This window comes from Hyperoodon ampullatus, assembly GCF_949752795.1.
Source record: "Hyperoodon ampullatus genome assembly, chromosome: 18".
In the NCBI taxonomy this organism is placed as follows: Eukaryota; Metazoa; Chordata; class Mammalia; order Artiodactyla; family Ziphiidae; genus Hyperoodon; species Hyperoodon ampullatus.
Genome location: NC_136931.1, coordinates 22,458,371 through 22,476,415, shown reverse-complemented (window position 1 = coordinate 22,476,415; position 18,045 = coordinate 22,458,371). Strand labels below are relative to the sequence as shown.

Below are 18,045 nucleotides of genomic sequence, written 5' to 3'. Positions count from 1 at the left end.
CATAGTTTCATAATTGTATTAAATGATTACACAGCATTAGAATAAAAATAATGCTTTTTTTCAGAATTTATTTGTACTTACTTTTTAATAAACACTGATTCACAATTGTTGATGCATAAAACCATTTGCATTCATACACTGTAAGCTAATGGCAAGGACCATATTTATGCATTAATAGATTGTCTAAAATATATTTCACTAAACCGTACACACAGTAGGTGTCAAAGATAATAAAGCTTATCTGAGCAGTTAAAACCGTAAGTTTTAGTTCCATCCATAGCTTGACAATTGCTCTGATAAGACATTGTGTTGAATGTAGAAAGATGTCAGCAACTAGTATCCAATGAGTACCTACTTTATGCTGGGTGTAATTTTAATCCTCATAATTATAACAAACGTTGAAAATGAAAATTAGAGTATTTATATAATTTTCCCAATAGCCAGTTGCACAGTTCAGATTTGAGTCATGTATGTATTATTGACCCCAGAGCTGTTATTTTTCCTTCCTCTATATCAGTATTCTATTGATGTATAGATATACACAATTGATTTGGGATTTTATTGTGGATTTTTCCATGAAACATTCAATACTTTACATAACATATTTCTATCTTTTATCAGTACATGCAGAGGAATTACTGGCATTTTCTTTTTTAAGAAGAAAAGTTATAATCAGTTTATTTTAGGTATGTTACCGTAAATGCTGTATTTTCTGCTTGTCACTGCTCTCGATTGGATAGAAGCACAATTAGTGAAAGGAATATGTGCAGCAGGTTTTCACACTTTACAAATGGTTACAAAGTGATAATTAACAATGTGCTAAATACTAGGTGATAATGCTCAACAGAATAAGGTGAAAATTAATTCTTTGAGATTCGATAACACTGGAACAGTTCATTTCCTTAAAAGCCATTGAAACAGATGAAAATTGACAGTCTCTAGTTCTGAGGTACATAATACTCTATCATGAACTCAATTGTGTTGAACCACTCCTAGTCATTACCATCATCTTTCATTCATGCTTCTGCTCATTCAACAAACATTTATTGAATATCAATGTTATGTCTGTGATAGATACTGAGGATAAAGCAGCAAACAACAGACACATGGTCTCTGCCCTCATGGGAATTTTATTATATCAATTCTTATCACTTTTAGCATCACTGTTATCTTCAATATCACTCTCCTCATCCTAATCCTATAATCAGCATCGTCATCATCACCACTTACTCTAGAGACAAACTCTCTATTAATGGGTGAATTAAGAGATAAAGATTAGGAGGCTGTTATATATGACAGTGCACTCTTACCCTTTTCTCCCCATGCTCATTTACAGTATATGTTTAAAATGTCATCTCACAAACCCTTCTCTGATCACCCCATTTAAAGTAGACCAAACCCCCAATAATTTTACATCACTTGAACTTGGAATATGGTGGACACTCAAATCATATTTTCTGAATGAATGTATAAAAAATAGAGATATTTGTTTTCTCCCCATGCCTTTAATGGCCACACATAGCAAGAAATAGTCACTAAAGGTACCAGCCCACAAACTCAGGAATAGCTCCAGTGTTTTACCTGCAAACAACTGCTTTGCCCCATCACTGTCAGCATCCCATTAAGTTTACAATTTTGCATCTTGAAACACCCTTGCTCTATTTCAGACAGGCTATCTTACTCTGATGATGTTTCTCTGGCATGTATTAATCCTCTACAAATAATTACCTAGATGTTATTAGCAGTGATAATTCACCTGGTCGGGCCTGGGCCCCTACAAGTTAGATGTGGAAAAATGGATGACACCATACATAATACTGGCCAGAATCATGAAGACTTAAATTAAAGTGATAATAGTGGGAATTGGAAAAGGGATATAAATCCAAAAGACAAGATAGGACATCACCTATACTGACAGAAGAAGAGAACACTGGGACCTGTTTTACATAAAGTTCTTCATGATATTCAGGCACCATCTGAAAGTAGGGAGCTGCTCAAGACCTTAAAATTTTTTGTTCCCTCAATCTTGAAAGAGCCTCCTCCAGATTACCATTAGTGTCTCTGTCCTTTATCTAGTTCAGGTCTCTCCTCAACTATCACCTTCCAGAGAGGGATGCCTTGAACACCTGTGGCTCTATCTTCTGTTTCCCCCTCTAGAACTAGTCTCTGTCCTTCTCTAACCTGCTCTACGTCCTACCAGGCAGTCCAGTATCTACTGTATAGACAAACTGCCTTGTCCTTTTATTTCTGGTAGGGCTTGTCCATTGAAGTGCATCATCTGGAAACTAGATGGAAGAAGGCATGTTAGTTTGGGGTATTTATTCCTCTGTTCTCTTTTATGGAAGTCACCACTAAAGTCACAGTTCCTTGTAAAGTGGCTCTATCCATAAACTCTCTCTCTACTCCAGATTCTATTCTGGACCCCTTTAGACCTGGTACTGTACACAGCTGTTACTATCCCTGGAAGTATGAAACCATCTTTTAGCATTTCCCAACATGATGGAACAACTCCCATTCTGACTAATTAGTATGCAGTAGTTATATCATGAACTTGTACACAAGAAGTAATTATTAAGTGTTACAGATTCAATCGCAGATTAAATGCAATCCCTATCAAATTACCAATGACATTTTTTTTACAGAAGTAGAACAAAAATTCTTAAAATATCTATGGAGACACAAAAGACCCCGAATAGCCACAGCAATCTTGAAGGAAAAAACCGGCACTGGAGGAATCAGACTCCCTGACTTCAGACTATACTACAAAGCTACAGTAATCAGGACAATATGGTACTGGCACAAAAACAGAAATATAGATTAATGGAACAGTATAGAAAGCCCAGACATAAACCCATGCACCTATGGTCAACTAATCTATGACAAAGGAGGCAAGGATATACAATGGAGAAAAGACAGTCTCTTCAATAAGCGGTGCTGGGTAAACTGGACAGCTGCATGTAAAAGAATGAAATTAGAACACTCCCTTACACCATACACAAAAATAAACTCAAAATGGATTAAAAGGGCTTCCCTGGTGGCACAGTGGTTGAGAGTCTGCCTGCCGATGCAGGGGACACGGGTTCGTGCCCCGGTCTGGGAAGATCCCACATGCCGCGGAGCGGCTGGGCCCGTGAGCCATGGCTGCTGAGCCTGCGTGTCCGGAGCCTGTGCTTCGCAACGGGAGAGGCCACAACAATGAGAGGCCCACATACCGCAAAAAAAAAAAAAAAAAAAAAAAAAAGGATTAAAGACCTAAATGTATGGACACTATAAAACTGCTAGAGGAAAACATAGGAAGAACACTCCTTGACATAAATCACAACAATATCTTTTTTGACCCACCTTCTAGGGTAATGAAAATAAAAACAAAAATAAACAAATGGGACCTAATTGAACTTAAATGCTTTTGCACAGCAAAGGAAACTATAAACAAGATGGAAAGACAACTCTCAGAATGGGAGTAAATGTTTGCTAATGAATCAGCGGACAAAGAATCAATCTCCAAAATATATAAACAGCTCATGCAGCTCAATATAAAACAAAACAAACAAACAAAAAAACAATCAAAAAATGGGCAGAAGACCTAAATAGATATTTCTCCAAAGAAGATATACAGATGGCCAAGAGCCACATGAAAAGATGCTCAACATCACTAATTATTAGAGAAATGCATATCAAAACTACAGTGAGGTATCATCTCACACCGATCATAATGGGCATCATCAGAAATCTATAAACAAGAAATGCTGGAGAGGGTGTGGAGAAAAGGGGACTCTCCTACACTGTTGGTGGGAAGGTAAATTGATACAGCTACTACGGAGAACAGTATGGAGGTTCCTTAAAAAACTAAAAATAGAATTACCACATGACCCAACAATCCCATTACTGGGCATATACACAGAGAAAAATGTAATTCAAAAAGACACATGCACCCCAATGTTCACTGCAGCACTATTTAAAATAGCCAGGTTATGGAAGCAACCTAAATGCCCATCGATAGATGAATGGGTAAAGAAGATGTGGTACATATATACAATGGAATATCTGCCATAAAAAGGAACAGAATTGGATCATTTGTAGAGACGTGGATGGACCTAGAGACTGTCATACAGAGTGAACTAAGTCAGAAAGAGAAAAACAAATATCGTATATGAACACATATATGTGGAATCTAGAAAAATGGTACAGATGAACTGGTTTACAAGGCAGAAACAGAATCAGATGCAGAGAACAAATGTATGGTCACAAAGGTAGTAAAGTGGGGTGGGCGGTGGTGGTGGTGGGATGAATTGGGATATTGGGATTGACATATATACACTAATATGTATAAAGTAGATAACAAAAAAAGAGAATTCTGAGTAATCTAAATTAACAGCTATCCATATATATTTTCTAATTAAGTAGAAATTGACATTTGTTGCTTAAATTTCCTATTTCACAAATTATTTACTGATTGTATAAAAATTATATTCTTTAATCATATTTCTATAAAAAGTAGAAACATGCTAGAATCTAATGTAACATTTTAGTTACTTATAAGAAAACAGGAATTATTCTCCAATAAAATCTTTATCATAATGATGAAATAAATATAAAGGAAAAACCCATATAATTAGGGCAAAAACAAACTCATGGTTCAAAAACCAAAGAGAGGTGTTAACAAATACCAAAGGACTGAGGATATCACCCCCAATGCTGGTATTAAATATGTGCATATCACTGCTACACAAAGCATTACCTAGAGATCAACGTTTTGTTTCCAAACCACCCTCATATAGATATCCGGAATTGCTCCTAAGTATGAATAGTCCCAAGCTCTACCCAAACAAGTAGTAAAGAAACCTAGAGGGGCAAGATAGGGGTAGGGGATTAAGAGGTACAAACTATTATGTATAAGATAAATAAGCTCCAAGGATATCTTGTACAGCACAGGGAATATAGCCATTATTTTATAATAACTTTAGATGGAGTACAATCTATAAATATTTTGAATAATTAGGTTGTACATCTGAAACTAATATAATACTGTAAATCAACTATACTTCAATAAAAAACTAGAGAATCAGTACACAAATCATCAAGTATCCAGATGATTCATATACAGGTTCATTTTAAGAAACACTGGAATATGCTCTGAGCCCAGATTGACTCTAGTGATATTGTAAGGGTAAAGTAATTATGAAGAACAATCAATTCATTTCTTATCTTTTTACACCTGTTTTTTAATTGAGTTATAGTTGATGCACAATATTATATAAGCTTCAGGTGTACAATATTAAAGTTTATACTCCATCTGTACTTATTATAGAATATTGGCTATATTCCCTGTGCTGTGCAATATATGCTTATATCTTATTTATTTATTTATTAAAAGGAACATTTATTTATTTATTTTTTGGCTGCCTTGGGTCTTTGTTGCTGCACGTGGGCTTTCTCTAGTTGCAGGGAGCGGGGGTTACTCTTTGTTGCAGTGCACAGGCTTCTCATTGAGGTGGCTTCTCTTGTTGCAGAGCATGGGTTCTAGGCACGCTGGCTTCAGTAGTTGTGGCTCTCAGGCTCTAGACCACAGGCTCAGTGGTTGTGGCGCATGGGTATAGTTGCTCCGCGGCACGTGGGATCTTCCTGGAACAAGGATCGAACCCGTGTCCCCTGCATTGGCAGGCGGATTCTTAACCACTGCGCCAACAGGGAAGTCCTAGCTTATTTATTTTAAACATAGTAGTTTGTACCTCTTAATCCTCTACCGATATCTTGCCCCTTTCCTCTTCATTTCTTATCTTTTTACCTGGAATATAGACAAAATTTTCTATCAATAACTGCAGTGTCCAGTGGTTGCAAAATATTCTATTTCAAGCTAACTTCTAAAGCAATCCTTCCAAATTATCAAGTTATCCCACTACCACCTCTTCAATCTAGAATTTGCAGTAATAAAAGTACACAAAGCAAGGGCTTCCCTGGTGGCACAGTGGTTGAGAGTCTGCCTGCCGATGCGGGGGACACGGGTTCGTGCCCCGGTCCGGGAAGATCCCACGTGCCGCGGAGCGGCTGGGCCCGTGAGCCATGGCCGCTGAGCCTGCGCGTCCGGAGCCTGTGCTCCGCAACGGGAGAGGCCACAACAGTGAGAGGCCCGCGTACCGCAAAAAAAAAAAAAAAAAAAAAGTACACAAAGCAGATTGAAATTCTTTAAGTAAAAGGCACAATGTTTACGCCAATTAGCTGTGCAAAAGAATCAGCATCACTCTAAGCAGCTGGTACACATGGAATGTGAAGTGAGATTTCTTTTCTACCTGATCGAATCCTGGAGAAGGCAGGGCCATAGTGGAAAGAGATAAAGCTACGGAGCCCAACACATCCATGTTTGTGTCCTGGCTCTGCTATTTGCAGTTTGAGCTGCAACAAGTGATTTAGCCTCTCTGAGCTTTAAAATACTCTGAAAATTTGAGACTAATACTTCTTTGTAGGAAAGATAATAATAATAGCTAACATACATTGAATGCTGACCCTGGGCCAGCCTCCAGAGTAATAGCTTTATATGTATATATAATTACCTTTAATACTTGCTGAAGCCCTTTTCATGGGTACTACTATTACCTATTACATTTGCATGTTACAGATGAGAAAACTGAGGCATAGAGTAATAAACTAATTTCACAAAGAGACAAAGATAGTGAATTGAAGATCCTAGTTCTGGTCTTAGCAGTCTCATTCCAGAAAAGAAATGTTTGGATATTGAAGTATAGGTGTTATTGCAATGAATGGATTTATGGAATGCTCCATGCACATCGCAAGAAATCAAAAACACTAAACTACTTGTCTTTCTCTCTTACCTTTTCGGATTAAATTGAACTACCAATGACAGATAAATATTGTTAGTCTACAAGCAATGCCAATTCTAAACTCTTATTCCAAATGACTCTCTTAAATTGACAATGTGTACTCCCTTTCAATGAACTTTTAGTCAAGCAAAGCAGTAAACCAATGCCTTCCTTACAAGTAGGCTTTATATAATTTCACTGTAATGTGATAAAACTGGAATATATAGGGAGTTTGCCTATGTTTCACCAGCACAGATTGAAGTGCAAACTTAGCATTTTAGTTAGCCCCACAAGTGGAAAGTAGGAAAACAATGTATGAAGTTAGATAATTACTGAAGATGTAATGCTTGAAATTGAAGATTTTTTTTTTTTTTTTTTTGCGGTACGTGGGCCTCTCACCGTTGTGGCCTCTCCCGTTGTGGAGCACAGGCTCCGGATGCGCAGGCCCAGCGGCCATGGCTCACGGGCCCAGCCGCTCCGCGGCATGTGGGATCCTCCCAGACCGGGGCACGAACCAGTGTCCCCTGCATCGGCAAGCGGACTCTCAACCACTGCGCCACCAGGGAAGCCCGAAATTCAAGATTTTTGAATGCTCTGTGTGTGTGTGTATGAGTGTGAGTGTGTGTATGTGTGTGTGTGTGTTAGACTTATAAGCACTGCTGATCCAGAATTTGTTATGCCATTTGACTATCCAGAGACCCAGGATTGATATTATGTGAAGCACCTGACAATTCAAGTAAAAGATAATGTGATATTTTTCCAAAACTGGTCAATAATAAATGAATTTAGAATTTAAATCAAAACAATGGATTTCTCACAGTACATTATTGATAAGGCACACTTATTCTAACAACATTTTCAAAGGATAATGCATTATTTACTGCCAGTACTAATAAAAACTCCAATATAAATGAAAGTATTAAACTAACTAACTAAATAAATAAAATAGGTCTGAGCATGGTAAACATTCTGCAGGGTAGTTTATTTGGAATTTGGGTAGAGAAAATGTGTAACATGATTTGCTTCACAAATTCCTGATCTTTTTTTTACATTGGTAAGTAAAACGTAAGTCTCTTATAATGACCTAAGTGCTATAGCCAAACACTAAAATGTCCTATAACTATTCCATATGACTTCTGGTACATACTGCTGATCCGAATAATGCAATATGAGAAAGTGACAAGTAACTTTTCATAGTAATAAAGTTATATGAGGACAGAATACTAAAGATTCATTTCAGAATTAGAAATTTTACTATGATTTTTATTTTTTCTCAGGAGTGTTTTGATTCTTTCACTTTAAATTCCACTAGAGAATGGACTTGAGGATATGGGGAGGGGGAAGGGTAAGCTGTGACAAAGTGAAAGAGCGGCATGGACATATATACCCTACCAAACGTAAGGTAGATAGCTAGTGGGAAGCAGCTGCATAGCACAGGGAGATCAGCTCGGTGCTTTGTGACTGCCTGGAGGGGTGGGATAGGGAGGGTGGGAGGGAGACACAAAAGGGAGGGGATATGGGAACATACGTATATGTATAACTGTTTAAATTTGTTATAAAGCAAAAAATAAAAAAATAAAAAATAAAAATAAAAAAAAGAAAGAAATGCAGGATTCATAAAAGTATGCTGACTGAATTTGTTTGTTGAATGAATAAATGAATGCATGCATGGTTACTGAAAGAAGAAAAACAATGGAGGAAGACAATCATAAATAAAGATACAAATTTAGCATGGAGTGATGCTGATTCTTTTGCACAGCTAAGTATAAACTCTGTAAACCATTCTCATTCCACACTATATCCTCATACTACTGACCATACCTCCTGGCAACCACTAATCTGTTTTCCATTTTTAAAACTGTGTCTTTTCAAATATGTTATATAAGTGAAAGCATCTCTTTTGGGATTGGTTTTTTCATGCAGCATAATTCCTTACAGATGCATCTGAAGTGTGGTGTTTATCAATAGTTCATTGCTTTTTATTGGTGAGTAGTATTCCATGGTACGTATATACCACAGTTTATTTAACCATTCATCTACTGAAGGGCATTAGCTCTGATTCCAGTATTGGCTATCACAAATAAAGCTGCTATGACCATTCATGCACAGGGTTTTTTGGTGTGTGTGTGAAGATAAACTTTCATTTTGGATGGATAAATACCAAGGAGTGGTGGAATATATGGCAGTTGAATGTTTAGTTTCATAAGAAACCACCAAAATGTGTTCCAGAGTTGCTGAATCATTTTACATTCCCACCAGTGATGTATAAAGGATTCAGTTTCTTCACAACCACACCAGCATTTTGTGTTGTCATTATTTATTATTTTAGACATAGATGTGTAGTAGATGTCATTATGGTGTAAATTTGTATTGTTTTGATGGCTAAGGATGTTGAACAACTTTTCATGTCATTATTTGCCATCTGTCTTATTTTTTTCAGTGAAATGTCTGTTCAAAAAAAAGTATTTGTTAAGGTTTGAGAGTTTTAAAAAATATATTTTAGATACTACTCCTTTGCAAATATTTTCTCTCAGTCTGTAGGTTCTCTTTTCATCTTCTTTACATGGGTTTCACAAAGTAATTTTTTTTTGATGAAGTCCAATATATCAATTGTTTCTTTCATGGATCATGCTTTTGGTATCAAGCCTAAGAACTCTTTGTCTAGATAAGATTCTAAAGATATTCTCCCAATTTTTTCCTAAAATTTTTACAGTTTTACATTTTACATTTAAGTGTGTAATTCATTTTGAATTGATTTTTGTATATGGTGAGAAGTTTAGGCCAGATAGATAGATAGATTGATTGATTTTGCCTCTATACATCCAAATGTTCCAGCACCATTTGTTGAAAAGACTATCCTTTCTCCATTAAATTGTTTTTTGCACTTTTGCCAAAAATCAGTTAAGCATGTTTGTGTGATTTTATTTCTGGGTTCCCTATTCTACTAGCCTATATTTTTTCCTTCCACTACTTCTATACTGTCTTGATTACTATAGATGTATAGTAGGTGTTAATATAGGGTAGAATGACCCTTCTGTCTATGGGCAGCATGTTCTACACATGTCAATTAGATCCTACTGGTTAATTGCATTGTTGAGATTTAATATTCTTACTGATGTTCTGTCTAGTATTTCTGTCAGTTCCTATTATAGAGATGGTATATTGAAGTCTGCAACCATAATTGTTTATTTGCTTATTTCTGCTTTACGCTCTTTCCATTACTACTTCATGTATTTTGAGGGTCTATTGTTGATGAATACCCATTTAGAATTGCTATGTCTTCCTGGTGAATAATCCTTTTGTCATTATGCAATGCCCCTCTTTGTGTGTAGTAATTTTCTTTGCTCTGAATTCTACTTTATTTCGTATTATTATTATTATAATTCCCATTTGAAAAATACTATATGCATGTTAAACTTCTGTTCCATCCATTTACTTTTAATCTACATATAGCATTTAATTTGAAGTTAGTTTCTTATAAGCAGGCAATAATTGGGTTATATCTTGTTAACTGCTCTATCATTCTCTCTTTTGATTTCTGTATTTAGATTATTTACAGTTAAGGTAGTTACTGGTATGCTAGAATTATATCTGCCACTTTACTAATAGTTTTGTTTGTGTCCTCCAGTTCTCATCCCTCTTTTTTCTTGCTTTTTCATGTGTTACTTGATTATTGTATGGGATTCCATCTTGATTTATTTGTAGTGTTCATGAGTGCATCTCTCTGTGTAATTTTCACAGTGGGTGCTCTGTGTTTTACAATATACATGTGTAACATCACAGTCTATGAATATCAACATTTTACCTCTTCAAGTCAATATGAAAATCTCACTTTCACTTAGGTCACTTTACCTTCCTCACTTTTAAATATCTTTGTCTTGAGTATTAGATGATGTAATAATTTCTGCTTCGATCATCAAATGTGATTTATAAAACTCATGAGGAAAAGGACAGTCTACATTATGTACCCATGTTTCTGTTCTTTCATTGTTTTTTCCTCCTACCTGATGTTCCATGATTCTTTCTTTTATTATTTCCTTTCTGTTTGAAAAACTTTCCCAGCCAGTCTATAAAGGTAGGTCTGCTAGCAATAAATTCTTTTCATTTTCTTCAACTGAGAATTTATTTCTCATTCATTCCTGAAGGGTAGTTTTATCAGAAATAGAATTTGTGGTTAACAGTTCTTTTCTTTTGCCACTTGAAAAAATATTGTGCCACTCTCTTTTGGACCCCAAGGTTTCAAATGAGAAATCCACAGACATTGAAATGGGGTTTCCTATGGATAATACTGTTTCTCTTTTCTGCCTTCAAGGTGTTTTCATTATCTTCAGCTTTCAAAAGTTTACTTATTGTTGTTGGTGTAGGTTTCTTCATGCTCACTTATCTTATTGGGGTTTGCTTAGCTTCTTGGACCTATATGTTGGTTCCTTCAACACATTTTGGAAGTTATCAGCCATTATTTCTTCAAATATTATTTCAGCCCCACTCTTTCTCTTCTCTTTTCGATACTCTAGTAATATTAATATTGGACTTTTTGGTTTTGTTTTGTTTTGCTTTGTTTTGCTTTGTTTTTGTTTTTGTTCCATAGGCTCCTGAGACTCAGTTCAATTTTTTTTCAGTATATTTTCTCTCTTTTGTTTCAAATCGGGTAAATTGTATTAATCTGCTTTCAAGTTCGCTGGTTCCTTTATATGTCATCTCCACTCTACTATTGAGACCATTTGGTTAATTTTTTTGTTATTTCTGTTATTGTATTTTTCACTTCTATAACTTTTATTTGATCCTTTTAATATAACATTTAATTCTTTGCTATAATTTTTTTCTATTTTTTCATTTGTGTCAAGAAATTTGTAATTGCTTATTATAACACTTTTGTAAAAGAAGCTTTAAAATCCTTGAAGGATAATTCCAATATTGGATTCATTTTGGCATTAGCATTAATTTACTATCATTTCTCATATAAATGATTTTCTTGGTTCTTGGTATAAAGGGTGATTTTTTATAGTATTCTCAACATTGTGTCTGTTAAATTTAGCAACTCATTGCCCTATTTAACTCTTTTTTTCTTTAACTCTTTATTTTAGCAGGTAGTCACCATGTTTAGGTTTATCACACAAGTCTTGGCCTGCATTTGTGGACTGTGGTTCCAATGGCACTTTAATTTCCAGAGCCTTGTTTGGTTGGTTGGTTTTTTGTTTTTATTTTATTCTTAGTTTATTAGGTACCAGCAGGGCTCCTACCATGGATACAAATGGGATTTCCCCATCTTGGGCGGCTGGGTACCTTTTCATGGGGGAGGGATGTGGTAGGAAGCCCTTAGCAGTTTCCCCCTCCCTCAGCTGCCTGGTTGCCTCTGAAGGGACAGGGACTCTCAGACCCTCTGAGTCAAAAAGCATTTCTAAAACAGGCAGCTTGCTACTGCTGGCTCCTTCTTGCTGATTCTGCCCATGCACTCCAGTAGCTCTAAAGAGGGGTGAAGTTTTCTATTTCTAGCCACTTGCTGTGGTTGTGTCCATCCATTGCTTGTGTCCCACCTCCAATGTCTCTGGATGATGTTGAGGGGCTGAACTGAGGGGAGAAAAGACAGTCTCAGGACTGTGTGGAAAAAGAGACTCTCAAATGGAATTTCCTTTTCTGACTAGATCCCTTCAGCCTATTCTATCTTCCTGCCTCAGTATTTCTCAGTGGGAAAGTAGAGTCTTAGGCCCTGCAGTATAGGAGAGTGCTTTCTCCAGACACTTACTGTTGTCAGAGCTCCTTGTAGATCTGCCTTGCTGGTCATGTTCGTGTTTAGTTCTTCTGATATTGTCGTAAGTACTCTGCTAGATCCAGGAGAGGGAGGAACTTACCAGGGACACCTTCTATGGCTTGCCTTGGGGTCAGAAAATGTCAGGGCTTAGTAGGCTTCTTCTGTTGGCGTGGGGCAAAATTAAAATGCCTGTTCTTCCAGTCCTGGGGTCCCAAACCAGCTCAGCTCCTTCTTACCATATTTTCAGAGTTCTCCTTTTGTTGTTGCCTGTGTTATTTCCAGGGTTTATATTGTGTTTAGCAGAGAGCAGAAAGATACAGGTTTATGCCATCCTGTCTGAATGGGAAGTTTCAAAAATATCCATTTTTATTCTTAAAATAAAGATGGATATTACTTTTCCTTATTAACAGTGACAGAAACTCAGGTACAAAACATATTCTATTTGTTCAAGGTCATGAAGTAATAAGCAAAAGGCAGTAGAGATAATAAGCTTGATCTAGCTACTAAAGGGCAATTTTTTTCTTTTCCACGTCCTCTTTTTCTTTGTACATGTAAACTGTGTAATAAACAACAACAACAACAAAGAGCAAGTTCTAAGAAACTATTCTTCACCTAATATCATTTATCTGAGGGGGTAAAAAAGCTATGTAATTAAATGTGTTCATTAAGTTGTGTCACGGCAAACAGAGGCAAAGGCAATAAATGTAAAACAAAGGCTTTCCAAAAAATGCCAGGCAAAGGCAATGAGGACAACTGTGAAGTATACAGGATTAAAGAAAAGCAGCATTTTGAAGGTCAGGTATTGTCTTGGCAAAATGACTGGCTCAGTTCTGTTGCTAGTTCCTCGGCAGCCCCCTGTCCAAATGTGTTTTCAAGAAGACTAGCACCCCAAACAAGAGAGGCACATTTGGCCTGGGAGCTTGCCAGAGAGCATGGACAGCTGAGTTGATTTTAGGCTATCATTTTGGAAAGAGTAAAAATGGCTGTTTCTTTGTCTTTCTCTGCTAGATATTTCAGAAGCTGGCAGGAGGGCAGTCTGGAACTGACAACACCAGCTGTAATTACTGAGGAGACACTCTGTAAGAATATGCTTTGTTTTGTTTTGTTGTCTTCAAATACCAAAGGCAAATAATGAAGTGTTTACGAGAAGTGAAAGATCATCCCTCACGCCTTTTCATGTTGATGAATTCCAGCATAAGTAAAAGAGATAATCCAAGCTATCGAGTAAACATGAATGAGTTCCAAATACAGGCCCCAGATAAATGGAGGGGCAGAGGAAAGATGTGAGAGGACAGGGACAGGGAAATACCTGGGGTGGCCCACTGGGTATGGGGGAGCCCGATTTCAGAACTTCCTCTTCTCCTGGTGTGTGAGAGATGAAATACAGAGGTAATTTTGTATCTCTTTAAATTTTTTTTTTCTTAATGAAAAGGAAATTTTTAGAAAATGACATGGAGATATTGACTTGCAGTGTTTTATCTTATTAGCTTCCAAGAATGGGATGGGTGCCTGCCAATACGACAGAAAGTGCTTAGTTATCCTTTCCTTCCTAAAACTAGGATTTGATACGAACTCTTTTCACGCAAGGCAAATGTCTAATAGACAGTGATTTTGCTCCAAGGCAATTATCTGTCTGGTGAAAAACAAAACAAAACAAAACAAAAAAACATGGCATCTGTAGAGGGAAGGAGAGGATATCTAATACTTATTGAACGCTTACTGTGTACTAGATACTGTACCTACAATATTTCCCTGAACTGACACTATTTTGCAATGGGATCACCCAATTATCTAATGAGCAAATATCAACTCAAAGAGTTGTCTAAAGTCATAACTAGTAAGTGGTAGAGCTAAGATCTGAATCAGGACTTTCATTCAATATTTTTATTCATATTGATTAAATTTCTATTCCTACTGAAAAAAGTTATTATTCATTTAAAATACTGAATGGAAACTGTTTTCTATTTTATTGCAGAAATCATAGAGCTTTTAATATGCCAATATGAACTAAATATATCATAAAAAGGAAAAAAAATTAAAAACTTTACCAACAAAAAGGGATCTGACTTTGGGACATTCCCCCCCAGAAGCACCTATGGTTCCTGGAATCAATGATGGAACAAATTTTGGGAAATGTTGGTCTAGGTGATTAGTATTACAGGAGACTCAATCACTAATTCCAGCTCACCCAACTATTTCCTTTCTGAAAATGTTCTCATGTTTTTAGGATGCTTTAGTGTTTTAAAAACACATTCACTTCCATCTGTTTGTTTTCATTTCACAAAAATCAGCAGAGACTAGAATGCTTACCCCCACTTTGGAGATAGGGTAGTCATCTCAAGAAAGTTGAAATCCAAGGTCACAGTGTTCTTTTTCAGGAAGTCTTTCCCAACTTATCACAGAAGACATTATTTTTTCAGTTTTATTCATCATATTATCCATGTTCTCACTCAACAACTCTGGTAGATTGGAGACAACAGAAAAAAACTGGAGACCCAGAGACTTGTATTTGTCACGGTTCTGCCATTCCCTACCTCTTTGATTCTTAGAATTTATACACTGTAGTATGTAGAAGTAATAAATACCTTTTGAATAGTTTTGAGAATGTAATGAAACAAAACATGAAAAGTCAGAAGAAAGTACTAAAAAGATATTAGTACCTCTCCCCATTCTGCCTTTTTCTTCTCAGTGTTTACAGATGGCTCCCACATGGTCCATGGCTTTGCACACCTCTAAGATATTTAAGATCACATGGATGCTTATCCACTATTGTTTACTGACTATCACAGTTGGCTCAGCATTAATTTGAGAAGAAGGTGGTGGCAGTGATAGTGTTTTTGACAATTATTATTATTAATTTTAAAAGAACACAAAAGCAGGGGGCTTAAAGAGGAGAAATAAATGGACTGAAGGTTTCATAACTTGAGACAAAATATTTAATTAAGTTCAGCACTACATTCTTTGAATGCAACTATTCAGAAACTACAATTGATATATTTTTATCTTTCTCTCTGCTGGTTCCTTCCCCAATACTTTCTCCCCCACCCCCACCCCCCAGTCTTTCTCTCTCAATTCTAAGAGAAGTTTGAGTCTTATTATCACAGGTGAGGTCATTCATTAACTACATCAGGATTTTATTTGTACCTGAGGAGTTGTAAGTTCACCTCACTATCCCCCAACTTTTTCCCTATATGTCTCAATAAAGAAACTGTAGACTACATACTTCCTAATTCAATTATAATCTAAATACCAGATGGAATATCTAATAATAACCTGTGTATTATTTAATAAAGTTTATCTATAATAATATCAGTAATAAAATATAGCAGCTATCAGTTATTAAACACCTACTATGTATATTACTGTGCAAGTGCTTTAATACAAATATCTGTAATTCTTTTTCTTTTTTAATTAATTTTTATTGGAATATGGTTGCTTTACAATGTTGTGTTAGTCTCCACTGCACAACAAAACGAATCAGCCATACACATACAGATATCCCCTCCCTTTTGGACTTCCCTCCCATTTAGGTTACCACAGTGTACTAGGTGAGTTCCCTGTACTATACAGCATGTTCCCATCAGCTGTCCATTTCATACACAGTATCAATAACGTATATGTGTCAGTCCCAGCTTCCCAATTCTTCCCACCCCACCCCTTACCCCCTTGGTATCCGTACATTTGTTCTCTACATCTGTGTCTCTATATCTGCTTTGCAACTAAGATCATCTATACCATTTTTTAGATTCCACATATATGTGTTATTATACAATATTTGCTTTCCTCTGTCTGACTTACTTCACTCTGTATGACACTCTCTAGGTCCATCCACATCTCTACAAATGACCCAATTTCATTCCTTTTTATGGCTGACAAATATCTGTAATTCTTAAGGAAAGCAGGAAAGGTAAATCCTATTGTCCCTTTTTATGCTAAAAGTAAGAAAGACTGAGAGAATAAGTGAACTAGACTGAAAAGTCAAAGTTATGGGGGCCAAATTCAGATCTGTATGATATGATGCCTGTGCCTTTCATTCCATCCCAACTGGTGACATTGTTGATCACTAGGAGTCAACCTGAATTATGCCAAATTGTATTTACGTAATTGATAGGACATAGACCTTCCTTTGAGCAGTGTCTCTCATTATAGACTTAAGAAAAGGGTGGTGAAATAGTGGTTGAATTAAAATACTATTGGGAGTGTCCAAAATTGTTTTAGAAACTGGTTAATCAACTGATCACTTAATGGATTGGGGTGTCAATCCCAGTGGATTGGGATCCCAATTGGAATCCAGCTACACTGTTTGTTGATAACAAGGCAAAGACTACAGTTAGGGCCTTTGTCTGCCTTTGTCTCAATGTCAAGACAAGGGTTATAGCTAACGGAGTCAAAGAAAGAACTTTACTAATTTTGGTTTGACCAAAATTGTGGATTTTATAATTAAATCAAGTTTAATTATAAATTAAATAGCTTATATAATCATAAATTAAAATTGATGCACTTTTATAAATTAAATTAAATTTTGATAAACTTGATAATGTCTAACACTTTGTTACTCAGAGTTAGTCCACTGCAGTAAATGAGTCAAACAGGGAGTCTTTATTAGGACTATCTCCTTATAATTTCACAAGCCTTCTTTGAGGACTTGCTTTGTTGCTGGCACTGTCCTAGTCATGAGGATACGCCTGCCTTATGGAGCTTCTAGACACTATTCAGTGCTGTTGTGAACACAAACAAGACCAAGATTATAAAAAATAGCATTATTTATACTTGGAAATATGCTCTATAAGTGGGAGGCCAGTAGGATACTTGGCAATTTTTGAAATCTTTGTACGTCAGGGCTAAAAGAGATTGTGTCCATTATGAGGTTCGACCGATTGAATTTCACGGGAGTATCTGCAGCCCATAAAAGGTAGAGGCCTTAGTTGTGCAGACCCTGTGAGCCAATGGTCATGGCGGGGTCCCAAGATCCCCTTCCTGTGTGTCAGATCCTCTTCTGAAGTGTTGCTGGGCTCAGAGGAGAGAATGGTCTTGGGCTGAGTTGGTCACCAGGTCAGCTGATGTGTGAGCCACTGTGGACAGGGCAAGGGAAGGGCCCAGAGACTGAAGACCATGCCAGAGAATAAAGATGGGACTGTGTTTTTAGACTTTAGAGTTTGCTTCAGAACTCATCATCTTGATTTACTTTTCCTGCCTCTGTCTCTCCGTTTTGCACTGACCCTAAAATCAAACAAATTAAGAGAAAACTACTTTGCTTTGCTTCCCTTTTCTTTCCTTCTTTCTCTTTAGATGTCTTTTGCCTGCTTTCTCCCTCTTTCACTCTTTATACTTATTTGAAAACAATAACAACAAAGACAGATAGGTAGATAGATAGATAGATAAGATAGAGATAACCTATATGTATAGATCTAGATCTAAATTTATCTATTTACCTATCTATATTTGTTATTGTTTTTAAACAAAATGGAAAACTGGAAGAGT

General features: G+C 36.5%; 1 pseudogene across 1 annotated transcript in view; it reads right to left on the bottom strand.

Moving 5' to 3' along the window:
- The window catches only part of LOC307066808 (eukaryotic translation initiation factor 4 gamma 2-like), a 39,925-nt pseudogene extending 27,328 nt beyond the window's left edge, over nt 1-12,597 (bottom strand). The window contains exon 1 of the transcript in view: nt 12,559-12,597. The product of the transcript in view is annotated as a eukaryotic translation initiation factor 4 gamma 2-like (transcript). The remainder of the gene's footprint in view (nt 1-12,558) is intronic.
- Nucleotides 12,598-18,045: the final 5,448 nt, after the last annotated feature.